This window comes from Aotus nancymaae, unplaced genomic scaffold, assembly GCF_030222135.1.
Source record: "Aotus nancymaae isolate 86718 unplaced genomic scaffold, 86718_ANA_hifiasm-v0.15.2.pri h1tg000072l, whole genome shotgun sequence".
In the NCBI taxonomy this organism is placed as follows: Eukaryota; Metazoa; Chordata; class Mammalia; order Primates; family Aotidae; genus Aotus; species Aotus nancymaae.
This window is the reverse complement of record NW_026988487.1, coordinates 74,510-93,095: the sequence shown is the minus strand read 5'-3', so window position 1 is coordinate 93,095 and position 18,586 is coordinate 74,510. Positions and strand designations below refer to the sequence as shown.

At 43.0% G+C, this 18,586-nt stretch overlaps 1 pseudogene; it reads left to right on the top strand.

The window, feature by feature from the left end:
• Nucleotides 1-4,855: 4,855 nt before the first annotated feature.
• Nucleotides 4,856-17,517, top strand: LOC105717077 (leucine-rich repeat-containing protein 37A-like; annotated as a pseudogene).
• The last annotated feature ends 1,069 nt before the right edge of the window (nucleotides 17,518-18,586 follow it).

Here is an 18,586-nt window from a genome sequence, read left to right as displayed (position 1 = left end):
CCCTCACCAGATGGGAACCTATCAGCTCAGCAGGCAGATAATTATTTTTTCAAGGGTGGGAGGCCCTACTATGAATGGAAATTCAGACATTTCTGCAGCTGAGGCCCCACCTGGGCAAGTCTGCTGGAAGTGCTAGTCAGTGGAGGTGGGAGGGAGGAGTGAGGTATAGGATGGATTCATGTTCCCTTTTCCATGAAGCAGTTTGGAACCTGCCGGACCTGCCCCTGAAGTCTCTCCTTAGGGACCAGTGTAAGCCAGCCCAGTTTTGGTCTGGTTGAAGGGGGTCACCTCCTCTGTGAGGATCCGGAACTCAAGATCAGATATTGGGATGCACAGATTTCTCCTCATTCTAATAACCAGCTGCCAACAGTGGAGCATACTGCCAGGAAGGTAATGAGCTCCCTGTTTTTGGAAGTATTCAAGCAGATGCTGGCTGGCCACCTTCCAAGGATATTGCAAAAAGAAGACCTGACATGAATGAGAGTTTGCCTCTTATGTCCTCCAAAGTCTCATCACCTCTGTTGGTTCTCATGGGGCAAAGGATGAACTTGGAGTCATCACAGGCCCAGGGTTCAAGTCCTGGCTATACAGCTTGCTGGCTAGATGGCCTTGGGCAAGTCGCTTTATGTTTTTGTTAAAATACATTATACAGGTATATTTTATTTTTCTGATAATGGGTGATAATTGTTAAAAAATTTATTATGGACACTTTCTATCCTAGCATGTATAGTTTTAGTGTATCTTTGATAAATTTTAAGTTTTGTGGGTACATAGTAGGTAAATATATTTATCAGGTACATGAGATATTTTGATACAGGCATATAATGTATAATAATCACATCAGGGTAAATGGGGTATCCATCACCTCAAGCATTTATCCTTTGTGTTACAAACAACCCAATTACACTCTTTTAGTCATTTTATTTTATTTTTTTGATACAGAATCTTTCTCTGTCACCCAGGCTGGAGAGCAGCAACGTGATCACGGCTCACTGCAGCCTTGACCTTGCTCAAGCAATCTTCCTGCCTCAGCCTCCAGAGTAACTAGGACCACAGGCACCTATCACCATGTCTGGCTAATTTTTGTATTTTTTGTATAGATGAGGTTTCACCATGTTGCCCAGGCTGGTCTTGAACTCCTGGGTTCAAGCAATCCTCCTGCCTTGGCCTCCCAAATTTCTGGGATAACAGGCATGAGCCACTGTGCCCAGCCTTCTTTGATAATTTTAAAATGTACAGTTAAATTATTATTGACTGTAAGTCATCCTGTTGTGCTATCAAATACTAGATCTTATTCATTCTTTAACTGGAGAAGAGGAGAAGCAGCAGGATGTCAGAGACTACGGCTGGACGTTAGAGAGAAGCAGCTTGACTTCAGAGGGACGCTTGACAGCGTTGCTTCAGAGAGGGGTTCAGTGGTGGGGCAGCTGGACTCCGGGGGAAGGTTATGTTCCCATTCTGTCCCCATTTCAGCTCCCCTTCCCATGGAGAGCCATTTTATATTTTAAATTTATTTATTTATCTTTTGAGATGGTGTCTTGCTCAGTCGCCCAGGCTGGAGTGCAGTGGCACAATCTCAGCTCACCACAACCTCCGCCTCCTGGGTTCAAGGGCTTCTCCTGCCTCAGCCTCCTAGTAGCTGGGATTACAGGTGCCCGCCACCACGCCTGGCTAATTTTTTTGAATTTTTAGTAGAGATGGGGTTTCACCATGTTGGTCAGGCTAGTCTCAAACCCCTGACCTCAAATGATTCGCCTGCCTCGACCTCCCAAAGTGCTGGGATTACAGGCTGGAAAGCCACTTTCATTGGCAATAAAATCCCCTGAATTTACCATCTCCAGTTTGATCGTGTGACCTCATTCCTCCTGGACACTGGACAAGAATTCAGGTGCAGGTGCAGAAGGCTGTGACACTGACCCTCCACTGAGCTGTTAACACTTAAGCTGTCCGTGGACGGCAAAGCTAAAAAGGTGCCAACTGTAACTCTTTCTGGGGCTTCAGGGGTCATGGGCATCTCCCTAGATGCTACCACGGGGCTGCACAGAGTTTGGCTCCTGCTGGCACCAAAAGTGCTCTCCCTGGCTCCTGCACTCACTCTTACAAATAAGTGAGAACATGTAAAGATTGTCTTTCTGGGCTTATTTCACTTATCCTTTTTAATAGCAATGTGCCTAAGTCCTTTAAACCAGTGGTTTCAACCTTTTTGGCACCAGGGACAGATTTTGTGGAAGACGGTTCTTCCATGAAGTGGATTGCAGGGGATGGTTTTGGGATGAAACTGTTCCACCTCAGATCATCAGGCATTAGATTCTCATAAGGAGTGTGCAACCTAGATCCCTGGCATGCACAGTTCACAGTAGGGTTTGTGCTCCTGTGAGAATCTAATGGCGCCGCCCATCTGACAAGAGGCGGAACTCCCTTGCCTGTCATTCACCTCCTGCTGTGTGGCTCTGATCCAAACAGGCCATGAACTGGTGCAGGTCTGTGGCCCAGCAATTGGGGATCTCTGCTTTAAACCATGGCTCCCTCATCTGTAAAATGGAATAATAATAATATTGTGAAGATTACATAAATACTAAATAATGCAACACACATAACATGCTTAGCATTTAGTTAAGCATCTAAAACACGTTGACAGGCTGGGTGCAGTGGCTCACACCTGTAATCCCAGCACTTTGGGAGGCTGAGGTGGGCAGATCACTGGATGTCAGGAGTTTGAGACCAGCCTGGCCAACATGGTGAAACCCCCATCTCTACTAAAAACTACAAAAATTAGCCGGGTGTGGTGGCACATGCCTGTAATCCTAGCTACTCAGGAGGCTGAGGCAGAAGAATCACTTGAATCTGGGAGGCAGAGCTTGCCATGAGCCAAGATTGCGCCACTGCACTCCAGCTTGGGTGACAGAGTGAGACCCTGTCTAAAAAAAAAAAAAAAAGTTGATTGATCATTATTTGAAACCAGCACTGTCCCATAGAAATATGATGTAAATCTCATGTGTAATTTAAAATTTTAATGTAGCCACACTAAAAAAGTAACAACAAGTGAAATTATTATTCTTATTTTTTGAGTCAGAGTCTTGCTCTGTCACCCATGCTGGAGTGCAGTGGCACAATCTCGGCTCACTGCAACCTCCACCTCCTGGGTTCAAGTGATTCTCCTGCCTCCCTTTCTGGTGATTTCTTTTTTTATTTTTGAGATGGAGTCTCACTATGTTGCCCAGGCCAGGGTGCACTGGCACGATCTCGGTTCACTGCAACCTCTGCTGCTCGGGTTCAAGTGATTCTTGTCCCTCAGCCTCCTGAGTAGCTGGGATGACAGGCGCCCACAACCACACCTGGCTAATTGTTGCATTTTTAGTAGAGACGGGGTTTTGCCATGTTGGCCAGGCTGGTCTTAAACTCCTGACCTCAAGTGATCCACCTGGCTCAGCCTCCCAAAGCGGGATTTGGGATTACAGGTGTGGCCCACTGAGCCCGGCCTCATGTGATTTTATCTTGCCTCACTGGCTCCACAGTAGGCACTGTAAATGCCACTAGTTCTTGTCTTCTGCATCTTCAAAGCTACTTGCCTGGGCCCAGGATAAGTGCCCAAGAAGCGTGTTTGGACTGACATCATTGAGAATCCAACAGCAGGTAAAGATAACCACTTCCTTTCTACCTGCTCATGTTATTTTCCCCAGAAACTGACAATCTGGATTGCAAAGACTGGGCCAGAAGGGAATTTATTCCAGAAACTCTTGCGTGCCTGGCACTTTACTGTACATTTCCTCATTTTGTGGTGTTTGTGTTTGCCGTGGAACTGCCTATGAATCATATATTTGGATTTTGAGGATGAAGAGTTAATTTAGATGAACAGTTAATCCAGAGCAAGGTCACAACTCTCTTGAATTCTATGAAGGCTGAGAGGCCATGAAGCCTCAGAAGAAATATGTTTGGGTGCCGAAGATGAAGAGTTAATTTGGATGAAGAGCTAATTCAGCACATATGAGGCGCTAGCACTGCCTGCACCAGGTGAGCCGTTCCGTAAACGTTAGCTCTTATTCTCTCATTGGTGGTTGGGCAGAGCTGAAGTTCTGACGAGATCTTCTCAGAAGGGCTACATTGTAGAGGGGCCTGGGAGAATCATTCAATGCTCTGAGCTTCAGTTTCCTTTATTCTTGAAATGGGATGCGAATTTCAACTTTGCCAACCTCAAAGAACCATTAGGATAGTGCAAAAGTACTGTGATTTTTGCCATTAAAAGTAATAACAAAACTGCAATTACTTTTGTACCACCATGCCCGGCTAATTCTTTGTATTTTTTTTTCCAAGATGGAATTTCACTCTTGTTGCCCAAGCTGGAGTGCAATGGCTGATCTCGGCTCACTGCAACCTCTGCCTCCAGCGTTTAAGTGATTCTCCTGCCTCAGTCTCCCAAGTAGCTGGGGTTACAGGCACCCGCCACCACACCTGGCTTATTTTTTGTATTTTTAATAGAAACAGGGTTTCACCATGTTGCCCAGACTGGTCTCGAACTCCTGACTTCAAGTGATCCACCAGCCTTGGCCTCCCAAAGTGCTGGGATTTCAGGTGTGAGCCACCGTGACCAGCCTAATTTTTTGTATTTTAATATGATGATCAGATGAAATATTCTGAGAAAGTGTTTGGAAAACTAAGGGGGTCCATCTAAAGTATCATTAGACTTGCACTGAGCTCAGAATCATTCTTGGGCTTGGGCAGGGGGAGACAACAGCGGGTGCCGGGATGGCCCCACCTCTGCATGCGCTCTGCTTGCCCTGCCTTTAAGACTTGAACGTGTGAAAGCATTTTGAAAGTTGTAAGTCCTACTCAAGGGATCCTTTTATGATGAGTGGGGATGGAGGTGGGAGAACTCAAGACCTGCCAAACTTCAAGTGTGAACAGAGCTGTAACCCTGTAGCATTCCCCTCCCACTCACCAAGCAGTGGGAGAGGGAGCCACTGGGAGACACATGCCCCTATTTGTCAGGCTGTGGACAGCAGGACTGAAGGAGCTGTTAGCATGCTTTAACACCCCCTTTGGGGATGCAGGGTCGCTAGCATCCCTGTTTGGGCACTACTGCATTCCCCTTGCCAGATGCTGGCACCCAAGGCAGGCGGACCACAAGGTCAGGAGTTCAAAACCAGCCTGGCCAACATAATGAAACCCTGTCTCTACTAAAAATACAAAAAAATTAGTGGGGCATGGTGGCGGGCACCTGTAATTTCAGCTACTCAGGAGACTGAGGCAGGAGAATGGCTTGAATCCAGGAGGCGGAGGTTACAGTGAGCTGAGATTGGCCCACTGTACTCCATTCTGGGTGACAGAGTGAGACTCAGTCTCAAAAAAAAAAAGAATGTGGGGGAAGTCATCTGGGTTCTAGTTATAGTCGCATTTCAGGAAATTATTTAACATACTGACTTTAACAAGTTAAGCATCTTCTCCATGCGTACACACAGGGTAGACCTCTGAAGGGTGGCGCTGTAAATTCTAGGGTAATGGGTCTGTTAGTCAAGGCAGGATGACAGTTCAGCCTCCTCCCAGGCTAGTGCAAAAGGCTCTTCTCTCCCAGACTGAATTGCTCACCCCCCAAAACCCCTCCTACAGAAAATTTGGAGTCCTGGCTTATTCCCAGACAGCCCCTACCTAATAGGGTGGTGAATTAATGATCAAACATGCAACAAAGGAGATAAAAAGTTTAGCGAAAATGGCAACACTTTGGAATAAATGGCTGTAATGTGCATTCTGTCTGCATTCTGCCCACCATGCAGAAGACCCCAACTCAGCCTCCAGAGCTACCTAGGGAGGTTGTAGCTCAACCTCCTGTGTATTATGAGATGTCCATGCCAACACCAGGTCAGGGTCAGTTCAGTGTCCAATATCACCCAGTGTCACAGTTCAGTCTCTGGACCTGGGCTTGCCGTCACTCCTGAATCCACTACAGAGCTTGAACCTTCCACAGCCCTGACTGCTACAGCTCCTCCTCCAAAGCACCCTGAGGTGACACTTCCACCTTCAGACAAGGGTCAGACTCAGCATTCAAACCTGACTCAAGTCACAGTTCAATCTCTGGATCCGGAACTTACCATAACTACAGAACCTACTACAGAGGTTAAACCGTCTCCAACCATGGAGGAGACCTCAACTCAGCCTCCAGACCTGGGGCTTCCTGTAACTCCAGAACCCACTACAGAGACTGGACATTCTACAGCCCTGGAGAAGACTACAGTTCCTCGTCCGGACCAGGTTCAGACTCGGCATCAAAACCTGACTGAAGTCACAGGTCCACCTACTGATCTAGGACCTACTCAGGATTCATTAGTGCAGTCTGAAAGTTACACCCCAAATAAGATTTTAATTGCACCAGAGGAACAGAAGGCCTTCACAAGCACCAACATATGTGAGCTCTGTACCTGCGGAGATGAGACGCTGTCATGTCGTGTATTGATCTCAGCCCAAAGCAGAGACTCTACCAAGTGCCTGTGCCAGAGCCCAACACCTACAACGGCACCTTCACCATCTTGTAAGCATCACCTTTCCTCCATTGTCCTCTGTGTCCTGCCTGACATGGCAGCCTTTTCCTGGAGGCCTTCCTGGGCCTTCTTTATCTTCCCCAGACCGCACTGACAACTGACTTTCTGCTTCACTTTTGCTTGTCCACTCTTCCTTCTCCTCATTCTCCTTTACTGTTGGGCCCCTTCTCCAGTCTTTTACTTGTGATTGCTCTTCCTTCTTTTCTTATCCATTTTCGTTTATCACATCACATCATTGCTTAACTGCTGCTCTCCTCCCATGTTTGCTTCACCCTCTTTACAGCAGACTGTCCCTCTCCCCATCTCAGTGATGATGCTCTAAGTGGTTAAGAGTTGATTCTGTATTGATTTCTGAAATCCTTGCTCATGTTAAAAAAAAAAAAAAAAAGTGGATTCAGGAGCCAGACTGCCTGGGTTTGAATTCAGTTCTGTCATTTATTAGGTTGGTTACCCTGAACAAATTATTCTGCTCTGTGACTTAATTTCCTCATTTTTTTTTTTTGAGACAGAGTCTTGCTCTGTCACCCAGGCTGGAGGGCAGTGGCACGATACTGGCTCACTGCAACCTCCGCTTCCTGGGTTCAGGCAATTCTCCTGCCTCAGCCTCCTAAGTAGCTGGGATTACATGCGCACACAGTCACGCCTGGCTAACTTTTTTGAATTTTTGTAGAGATGGGTTTTCATCATATTGCCCAGGCTGGTTGCGAACTCCTGAGCTCAGGCAGTTCGCCTGCCTTGGCCTCCCAAGGTGCTGTGATTATAGGCATGAGTCACTGCGCCCAGCCAATTTCTTTATCTTTAAACTGGGGATTATGCTAGTTACCATTTCATAAGATTGTTGTGAAATTCAGGTGAGTGAATACATGAAATACTTGCATGAGTGCCTAGCATATGTAGGAGTGTTGACTGTTAACATGATTACTCAGTCCTTTAGTTTTGTCCAGAACTCATCTTTGTTGTCCCTGGCTTTCTATATGTAGCACTCATTTTGTGTCCAACCTGGGGCTAAGTATGCTAGTGTCTCCAGAACATGAAAATGATAGGAGGGAAAAACAAGAATAGGCATGAAAAGGGAGGTATATATAATTAAGTACTAAAAGACAATGCAGACCATCGGTGCTATCATTCACTAGAATCTGTGATCCTGAGGTGTGGAGGTCGGGGAAAGATACATGGATAAGCTACAACTTTACTTGGGGCTTAAAAAGTAGCTATAATTTGTTAAGTAGGAAAAAAAATGGGAGTACAGTCTAGGCGAAGGCATGGCTACAGGTACGGTGAAAATTTAATAGACCAATCTGGCTGCAAAGACTCAGGTAAGGGAGCAGTGAAGAAATGATTAGTTAAAACCTTGATGATCAGCTATAGGAGTTTAAAAGTTACACAGTGAGATATGGAAAGCCATTCAAAGTTTCCAAGCAAGAGAGATTAAATGGTTATAACAGGATTGTTCTATTTTTTTGCTCAATGTTCAAGTGTAGACATGCCGAGGACCATTTTAGAATCCATGTGTAGAGTGCCCCAGAGGGGAAAGCTTAATTCAAGGAGACAAAATAGAAAGGTCTAGCCACATCTAGGTGTAAAGTGAAGAGGGGCTAAATCAGAAGGGTCGTGATAGGCATGGAAAGGAAAATCCTGGGGTGCTTCAACAGCGGGCTCTGGGCCAAAGCTTTGGTGTTACCCGGCTTAGGGTTTCTTTCTTCTTCTTTGTTGATAATGATAAGCTTTTGCCCACTTTTTTCTGTTGAATTATTTACCATTTTTGTATTGATTTATAGAAGGAGTTAGTTTAGACACATAAGTGCTTTTGGATAAAATACTTAACATTCAAAGTAATTAACTGGCATCATCTGTGTAAGAGATTGGACGGATAGGAAGTTAAGCTTCGGGAGACGCCTCATCATTTGTGCCAGTGGTCCCACATTATTTCTTGATTAATTGTGCACACTGGGAAGCTGATAGCTCTGGAAATTAGAAAGCAGGTGTTATTTTCTGTAACTGAATATCCCCCACAAGGTTGCCAGGATTCTTTTACTTATCCTGTTCATTCTTTTCCTACCTATTCAAGGATATGAACTGTTTCTTCACAGAAATTTCCAAGGAAAGTATATTTCTTACATTGGTGAAGACATATGGAAAGCATATAGTTGGACCGAGAAACTCTGAGTATATTCTCTCCAAATATGACAAAAAACTAACTGCATTGTAAGATCCTTCTTGGTCCAGAATTTTGAGGTCAGTACCTCTGAGAAAACATGTTTCTCCTCCATATCCCAAATCAACCTCTGTTGATGGCAATCCCATGGTTATTTAAAAATTAAATTTGGTAGGCTCCTATTTAAATAGGAGGCAATTTAAATTTATTTTTTGTTATACAAACAATTCGTGGGTATATTTTTTTACTCTTTTTGTTTTGGAGACAGGGTCTTACTCTGTCCCCCAGGCTGGAGTGCAGTGGTGCAATCATGGCTCACTGCAGCCTCCACCTCCCAGGTTCAAGTGATCCTCCCATCTCAGCCTCCCAAGTAGCTGGGACCACAGATACATGCCACCATGCCCACCTAATTTTTTATTTTTTGTAGAGACAGAGTCGCCTTATGTTGCTTAGACTGGTCTCAAACTCCTGGGCTCAAGTGATCCTCCCACCTTGGCCTCTCAGAGTGCTGGGATTACAGGCATGAGGCACCACCCCCAGCCCATGATTATATTCTTAATGTACAAAACTGAAGTAACAGCTATAACAAGAACCCTCCTTGTGCCCTACTCCCTCATCCCTGAGGTAATGCTACTCTGCGTTTAATATATATCCTTCCAGGCTTTTACCCATTTGCCTACATATATATTTACATAAAGCAAAATAGATTTGTTGTGTGGTTTGAAAAATATTTTTTCTTTACATAAATCGTAACATCTTGCAACTTGATTCTTTCACTTCATGATATGTCTTAGATTTATTTCCTTCCCAGTACTTAAAGGGTTACCCCATTCATTTAAACTCCTGCATAATATTTCATAGTACGGATGTATCATAGTTTAATAGTTTCCCCATTGATGAATGTTTAGATTATGTCTAGTTTTCTTGTTACATGCATGCATTACTACAATGAAATCCTTGTACACACTTCTTTGTGAACATGGGCAAATATTTTTGTAGAATACATATTTAGAAATGAAATCGTTGGGGTGAAGACTATGTAGATTTGAAATTTTAATCGCCCTCAAAAATGTGCCAACTGGGCCAGGCGTGGTGGCTCATGTCTATAATCCCAGCACTTTGGGGGGCCAAGGTGGGCAGATCAGGAGGTTAAGAGATTGAGACCATCCTGGCCAACATGGTGAAACCCTGTCTCTACTGAAAATACAAAAACTAAAAATACAAAAATTAGCTGGCCATGGTGGCATGCACCTGTAGTTCCAGCTACTCGGGAGGCTGAGGCAGAAGAATCACTTGAACCCAGGAGGTGGAAGTTGCAGTGAGCCAAGATGGCACCACTGCACTTCAGCCTGGCAACAGAGTGAGAATCCTTCTCAAAAAAAAAAAAATGTTGTGCCAACTTAGACTATCATCAACATAGTATGACAGCATTCATTTCCCCATACCTTTTCACCACTGGGTATTCTCCAACTTTTTGTTGATGTTATGGATAAATAAAAGGTATCCCATCTAAATTTGAATTTTTCTGATTACTTATGAATTTCATTAAATATCTTTTTATGTTTATGGAACATTTGTGTTTCTTCTCTGAGTTTTCTGTTCTTTGTTCATGTTCTTGTTGAATTTTTTTTTTTAATCATTTTATTGATTTATAGAAGGAATTAGACACATAAATGATTTTGGAAAAAATGCTTACATTCAAAGTAACTGGCTTTTTTTTTTTTTTTTTTGAGATGGAGTCTCGCTCTGTCGCTCAGTTTGGAGTGCAGTGGTGAGATCTCAGCTCGCTGTAACCTCTGCCTCCCAGGTTCAAGTGATTGTCCTGCTTCAGCCTCTTGAGTAGCTGGGACTACAGGCATGTGCATCACGCCCAGCTAATTTTTTTTTGTATTTTTAGTAGAGACGGGTTTCACTATGTTGGCCAGGTTGGTTTCGAACTCCTGATCTCATAATCTGCCCGCCTCAGCCCCCCAAAGTACTGAGATTATAGGCATGAGCCACCATGCTTGGCCTGCATTTTTTTTTTTTTAATTGAGACAGAGTCTTGCTCTGTTGCCCAGTTTATGACTGACTTATAATAGGTAAAACGACGTTTTGTTTTATTTTTGATACGGGGTCTGCAGTGGTGCAAACACAGCTCATTGCAGCCTGGACTGCCCATGGTCAAGCGATCCTCCCATTTCAGCCTGTCCAATAGCTGGGACTGCAGGTATGCACCAACACGCCCAGCTAATTTTAAAATTTTTCTAGAGACAAGGTCCTGCTGTATTGCTCAGACTGGTCTCGAACTCCTGGGCTCAAGCAATCTTCCCACTTTGGCTTCCCAAAGTGATTACAAATGTGAGCCACTCTGCCCAGCTAGAACTACATTTTACTTTATTTTTTGAGACAGAGTTTTGTTCTTGTCACCCAGGCTGGAGGGCAATGGCACAATTTCGACTTACTGCAACCACTGCCTCCTGGATTCAAGCGATTCTCCCACCTCAGCCTCCCGAGTAGCTGGGATTACAGGCACGCACCACCACGCCCGGCTAATTTTTTTTGTATTTTCAGTAGAGACAGGGTTTAACCATGTTGGCCAGGCTGGTCTCGAACTCCAGACCTCAGGTAATCCTCCTGCCTCAGCCTTCCACCGTGCTGGGATTACAGGCCTGAGAGCAGCAGCTTTTTCATATTATATACACGGGCCTTCTATAATCGGCCAGTAAATCTTCCTAAAGGGTGGTGGGCATTTCCAACGGGCCAAACGTGGCCTGCCGTTCCACGATTTCTCTCTTCCAGCAGCAAGAAAACCAAACGCCCGATGGCCGCTAACCGTTCCACCCGTCGTCGTTTGGGACTCCGCTTGCCTTCCAGGCGCGTTAAGGCCTTTGTCCGTTGAGGCCAGGACTAAGTGGGTCTCGGCGGATGGGGACAGAGCGGTTACCGGCACCGGGTCTGCGCGGCTCTGAGGCCTAAAGAGGCGGCCGCCTTCCCAGGCCCTCCGCACCCTCAGGGCCTCGGCCGCGCGGCTACCGTCCCGCCACTCCTGCCGCCACCCAAAGGAGCCGCATCCCGGCCGCTCGGCGGGGTTTCCTCTGGGCCTGGCAGGCCTGGGCCGGGAGACCTGGCGGCCAGAAGAGTCCGCGCTGGGAGAGGCTGACGCCGCTGTCACTCACCGAGGTGGGGTGGGGAAGCTTCCTGGGCCGGGCCTCCCAAAGTGCTAGGATTACAGGCGTGAGCCACCGCGCCCGGCCTCCACTTCGTAATTTTGTCCTTCTGTCCCAGTGAACACCGCATGGATTACCTTCTGCCTTAATGCGCTGGCATGATGCTAGACTTAGGCACGGCACTAACTGATGGTGCGTGTGATAATGCTGCAGAGAATTCTCATCTGCGGTTTCGCTGAAAGCCTGGTCTTGTGTTTTGACATAAGGATAAAATGCCAAGGCCACTTTGCTAAGTTAAAAATCACTGGTTTGTGCCCTGTTCTGTATTATTTTGGGTATTATCACGAGGCAGAATTTTGTAATGAATTCTGTAGGCCAGATCAGTATCTTGCATTTGAAAAATAATTTTTCCATTTTAATTTTTAAAATTGGCAGGTCAAAGTTGAAGAACGGAGCTATCAGAATCAACTCCCCAGTACCATATTCTACAAGGTAAATGGTTGGTTAATATTCTTACACAAGCTATAATTCTGTGAATACTTAACAGTAGCAGGAAATTTAGATGAAATTTGCAACCAAAAAAAAAAAATTTGCAACCTATTATTCATTATTCCTATACTCAACAAAATTTTGTTAAACCACTAAATTAAATGATATTTAACATTTTCTAAGCCTTCTTAGAGAGCTATACTGAAAGATTTTTGGAAAATTCATTCCTGTGGCATATGAAGCTAATGCTATTTTACCTCTCACAATGTCCAGGACTTTTTCTAGCACATATCATAGGGAGAATACTATCAGAGGCAGTCTAATTGAGTAATCACTGTTGAATAATCTCAATGAGTAGGAGTAGAATTGATACATGCCTTATTTATTAAATAGTGCCACCTTCTCCACTTAAAATAGCAAATAGTATATAGTACTCAGGCTGGATAATTAATTTTTTAAATAAATAAATGCATGCTCAGAATGTATATTAGTAATTATACTTCTAATGAAAATTTCCTTCTGAAACACATAAATATATGCATTATTTGTGATGTGGTAGTTCAGGTAGGAGGAGGAGGAGCTTCATAGCCTACGCTGTGTTAGCATCCCTAAAGCATTAATAATATTTTTTGAAGTTTTATTTTCCCTTATTTACTACAACCAGACAAATATCTTTAAATGAAAATTTTCCTCAAGAATAAAACATCTTTTTAGGAAAATTATGGAAGAAATGCTAAACAACTTGATTATCTAAACTAAAGAGAAGTTGGAAAGTGTTAACATTTTATCCTTATTATGAAAAACTTTTTTGAATTTGAATTTTTAAAATTGATCTTGCCTTATGAGATACTTAGGTCTCAGCTATTATAATTATAACCTCCACATACTTAAAAATAAAATATTTAGAAAACAAAACTTGATCTAAAGCCATAACTGCATCTAAGATTCCATCACAGAAGAATTAGTTGGTATTAATTAGGATAGATGGTCCTTTATGACTTTTCTCATAGTTAGAAGATGAGGAGTCAGATGGGAGAATGACTTTAAGTTATATAGAAGGCAAAATGCCTGCATCGTAGACGTCAGGATGACCTAACAGGTTTAAAAATCGGCTTCAAACTCCAGTTGCTGATGTTTCGTTTGCGCATCTTAAGGATTTGGAAGTTTGTGTATAATTGGGTTTTGTCATGTTGCATATCTGTCTAGGTCTGTGGACTCTGCTAGTTGCAAACTGTAACTCTATAAGACTGCTGATTTGACACTTAGCAGTGACCCTATGTGGACTGCACTATAAATAATGTGCTTCTTGGAGCTGAATGGTGCAGCATTACTATATGGCTTTTCTCTCTGGTCTTCATTGTGTCATCTGTAGTGAGCTATAGATTTTTTTTGCTTTGGGAATTTTTACAACTTGTTTGCACAGGTTCATCTAGTAGCATCTATCTTGCTTGTAGTCTTTAATACACAATCAGCCAAGCTTCCAGTCCACTCAAGAGGCTTACTATTTCGTAACTGTCAAAAATGGGCTAAATGGGCCGGGTGTGGTGGCTCATGCCTGTAATCCCAGCACTTTGGGAGGCTGAGGTGGGCAGATCACGAGGTTAAGAGAAACCATCCTGGTCAACATGGTGAAACCCCGTCTCTACTAAAAATACAAAATTAGCTGGGCGTGGTGGCGTGTGCCTGTAGTCCCAGCTGCTCGGGAAGCTGAGGCAGGAGAATTGCTTGAACCCCAGGAGGCGGAGGTTGTGGTGAGCCAAGATCATGTCATTGCACTCCAGCCTAGGCAACAAGAGTGAAACTGTCTGAAAAAAAAAAAAAAGGCGGGGTGGCTAAATGATGTAAATTGAATGTGACTGTCAACTAAAATGAAATTGAGTATAGAATTAATATTTATCCAGTCACAGACATACCTGTAACAAAGTTTTCTCTTGAGACATAGTAGTCTGTTTCCTACGTAAAAAACTTGCAGCCAGGCATGGTGGCTCATGCCTGCAATCCCAGCACTTTGGGAGGCTGAGGCAGGCGGATTACAAGGTCAGGAGTTCGAGACCAGCCTGATTAACATGGTGAAACCGCATCTCTACTAAAAATACAAAAATTAGCTGGGTGTAGTGACGCATGCCTGTAATCCCGGGAGGTCAAGGCTGCAGTTATCTATAATTGCACCACTGTACACCAGCCTGGGCAACAGAGCAAACCCTGTATCAGAAAAAAAAATAAAAGTGTCCTGATTTTCCCCCATTAATGAAATAATCAGCTGCTTAGCCCAGTTTTCCAGGTTGTATGCTATCATAAACTCAAATAAGGAAATTGTGCTTTAAAAACAAAACAGAGCATTTGGGAGGCTTAATCTTATTCTAACTTCTAGTTAGAAAAGATAACAGTAAAATAATGTTTTTCTTTCTCGATGACTCCAGAGAACATTTTATCATTGAATGTGGAGATGTAAGACAAACAGTTTAATGTGCAATATTTGGTTTTAATGCAGAAATTTGTGGGTTAGCTTTACAAATTGATTTCAGGAAATAGGAGGTTATTTTCAAATGGTTTACCTTGTTTTCTGCTAACATTACTTAGAGACTTTTAATCTTTTCTAGATTAACACTATAAATTACATTTTAATACATATAGAATACTTTGTACTCAGATTTTTCAGTGTTGTCCTTTGGATGAATAGCATCATTTTTTCAGGTACAGTTAGTCCTTATTTTAGCCTTGTCTTGGTATTTCACAATAACTGGAAAAAGCAAAAAAGCAAAGAATTGGACAAAGGGCTGCAGATGTTTCCGATACCTTGACCCCTTAAACAAAAGCTGACATATAATTGTTGTTTCTAGCATTTATTTTTTCATGCAGTTTACTTTGAAATACCTTTTCCAGCGTGCTCCTGGGAAGATGAGACATTATGTGTGTTGGTTTCTCCCCTTACATGCACTAATGGTTCTTTGCTGTTGACTTATTGCTAGGCCTGTTTCATTCTAACATCTTAGCATTTTTGTTAGACAACATGTTGAAATGCATCATTCAGTCTATGCTTGGTTTCACAGTTTAATATTGGCTGCATGCTAGTTAAGTATTTATTATATATATATTACAAATATAGAAATATATTATATATATGTACAAATACATACACACACACACTTTTTTTTTTTTTTTTTTGAGACAGAGTTTTGCTTTTGTTACCCAGGCTGGAGTGCAATGGCGCGATCTCGGCTCACCGCAACCTCCGCCTCCTGCGTTCAGGCAATTCTCCTGCCTCAGCCTCCTGAGTAGCTGGGGTTACAGGCACGCGCCACCGTGCCCAGCTAATTTTTTGTATTTTTAGTAGAGACAAGGTTTCACCATGTTGACCAGGATGGTCTCGATCTCTTGACCTCGTGATCCACCCGCCTCGGCCTCCCAAAGTGCTGGGATTACAGGCCTGAGCCACCGCGCCCGGTCCAACACACACTTCTTTTTAAACCAATCAAGTCTAGCCTGGATTTTGCTCTGATTGTTTTTTTCATTTCTAGTGGCGGGGCAGTCTTACACTTACAACTTACTTTGTATCATGAAAGCCAGGCACATAAAACAACTAAACACAATGTAGATTTTCTTTAAAACAAAAATCTTAAAGTGGTGCTGTTTAGGTGGTGGATGTGACTATATACGTACTTTGATTTTATACTTTGTTGTTGTTGTTGCTAGGCTGGAGTGCAATGGCACGATCTTGGGCTGCAACCTCTGCCTCCCGGGTTCAAGTGATTCTCCCGCCTCAGCCTCCCCAGTAGCTGGGACTACAGGCACCTGCCATTATGCTCGGCTAATTTTTGTGTTTTTGTAGAGATGAGGTTTCACCATGTTGGTCAGACTGGTCTCGAACTCCTGACCTCAGGTGATCTGCCAGCCTCAGCCTCTCAAAGTGGTGGGATTATAGGTGTGAGCCACCGCATCCAGCTGATTTTATGCTTTTTAATGTTATTTTAAAACTTCATAAATGTATTCTTCCCCATTTCGCTTTCCCTGTTTTCTCCATTTTAAAATGTTATATACAAAAGTTGCCCAGCACGCCATCAGAAAGGACCTTTACCCTATATCTTCTTCCCATATAAAATACTAGCCAACTTTTCTTTTTACATCAGTGTCCTTCTTACTGGGTGCATTTACCCTATTATTAGCACCCTTTTGTATGCATATATGTAGAATTATCTCTTTCTTATCATCTGCTGAGATGTCCCTAGGTAGGGAAGAATATACTATTGGAATATTTTTTGTTTGTTTCTCTATTCTGTCTGTCAGGGTAATATTGGACACTTGTTTACTCCAGAAATATGGGTGGAAGCTGGGCCAGGGATTGAGAAAATCTCTTCAGGGTAAGTCTTTACATTTACCAAAGACAAAGAAAGAAAACTGTTTCTGATGCAGATCTTGTACATGAATCTATTTGTTGTCTTTTTAAAAAAGTGCTTGGGTTTTTCTGCCCCCTGCCTTTTTACCCTTAGAATAGTCTGTAACTGTATTTTAAGTCACTGTTAAGCTTCTATAATTGCCAGTAATTTGCAAAAGTAAGATGCCGTGTCATTGAAACTTTCAAGTCAAACATACTGTGTGTGGCTCAACCTGTTTTAAACTTTTTTTTTGTTTTTTTTTTTTTTTTTGGTGGAGGTGATGGGTGGGTGGGTGGAGTGAAAGGAATGCAAAATATCAGAGTATGCTTTCTTTGTGCTATTTAGTAATGTATTGTGACTTCAGTATTCTAAAGAGAATCATTCAGTAGCAGAGTTTAATTCTTATCCTTTTAAATTCTCCCTGAAGCTGGTGATTGCCCTGACTCTTTTGCTGTGCAATAAAAAAATCTGTGTAGCGGTAGAAAGAAAAGTTAACCCCCATGAAACATAAAATGAAAGCAGAGGTTTCCACGGACTCTCTGAGCAAAGAGGTTATTTCTCAGGTTCCTATCAATGTCTGGAAAACATATGGCTTAGAGTTTCCATTGCATTTGTTACTCTGTTTAACTATACCAGTCATCTGGATTATTTCAGCTTCTGAGTTCTCCCTAGTTGGAACCCAACCAACTGCATTCACTTTTTAGCTCTCTCAGATTCAAGAACTACTGTTTGTTCTTTGCAGATGTGATGTGAATGCTGCCTCAGAAATGATGGGAATCATTGTGCCTCTACATCTGGTCATGGGGGAGCTTATCGTATAAGGGCATCTTTGGGGAGAAGTGTGCTGTTGACAAATTCTTTGAATTTTGGAAATGGATTTTCACAGTTTGAGTGCTGAAGTCTGATCAATTCGAGTGTGTTGAGCGGAACAAGGACAAGTATAGTGGCTCATGCCTGTAATCCCAGCAATTTGGGAGGCTGAGGCAGGAGGATTGTTTGAGGCCAAGTGTTCAAGACCAGCCTCGACAACATAGCGAGACCCCATCTCTATTTTTAAAAAAAGAAAAAATTAATTAATTAAAAAGTGAGAGAGAGAAACCAAGAGGATAGGGCTTGAATATAGGAAATTTCAGTTATTAAAACCTTTACTTTTTAAATTCTATTTCTGTAAATTCAGTGGTAACAAATAGGAAATGCTCAATAAATATATTTTGATGGAATATTCATTACCTAAGCATTAACCTATTCTTTTAGGGAGATAGAAAGACTTGATTATCTTTAAAATCGTTTTCCAGTGGCACAAGAATTCTTTGCAAACCATACAAAGAATACTCTGATTAAGAGCAATTTGTATGGCATAGACTACAGAATTTTTTTTTTTTTTTTTAGTGGTGTCTCACTCTGTCACCCAGGCTGGAGTGCAATGCCGCAATCTCAGCTCACTGCAACCTCCATCTCCCGGGTTCTAGTGATTCTCTTTCCTCAGCTTCCTGAATAGCTGGGATTACAGGTGCGTGCCACCACACCCCCTAATTTTTGTATTTTTAGTAGAGGTGGGGTTTCACCATGTTGGTCAGGCTGGTCTCGAACTCCTAACATTGTGATCTACTGGTCTCGGCGTCCCAAAATGCTGGGATTATAGGCATGAGCCACCACACCCAGCTAGATGACAGATTTTGTAAGAGCCCAGAAGAGAGAAGATAATGAGGACTGAACTTGAGGTGGCTTTTTGATAGAATTTGTCCCAGTGGTTTGCATAGTTGTAACTGTTGGGTTGAACTGAATGAAGGTGATGGCTTTAGAAGAAGATTGGAAGACTAGATTTGCTTTTGCCTCCAGTATGAAATCTCTCTTCTATTCCAGGATGCCCAGGAGCATTGTTAATTGTTA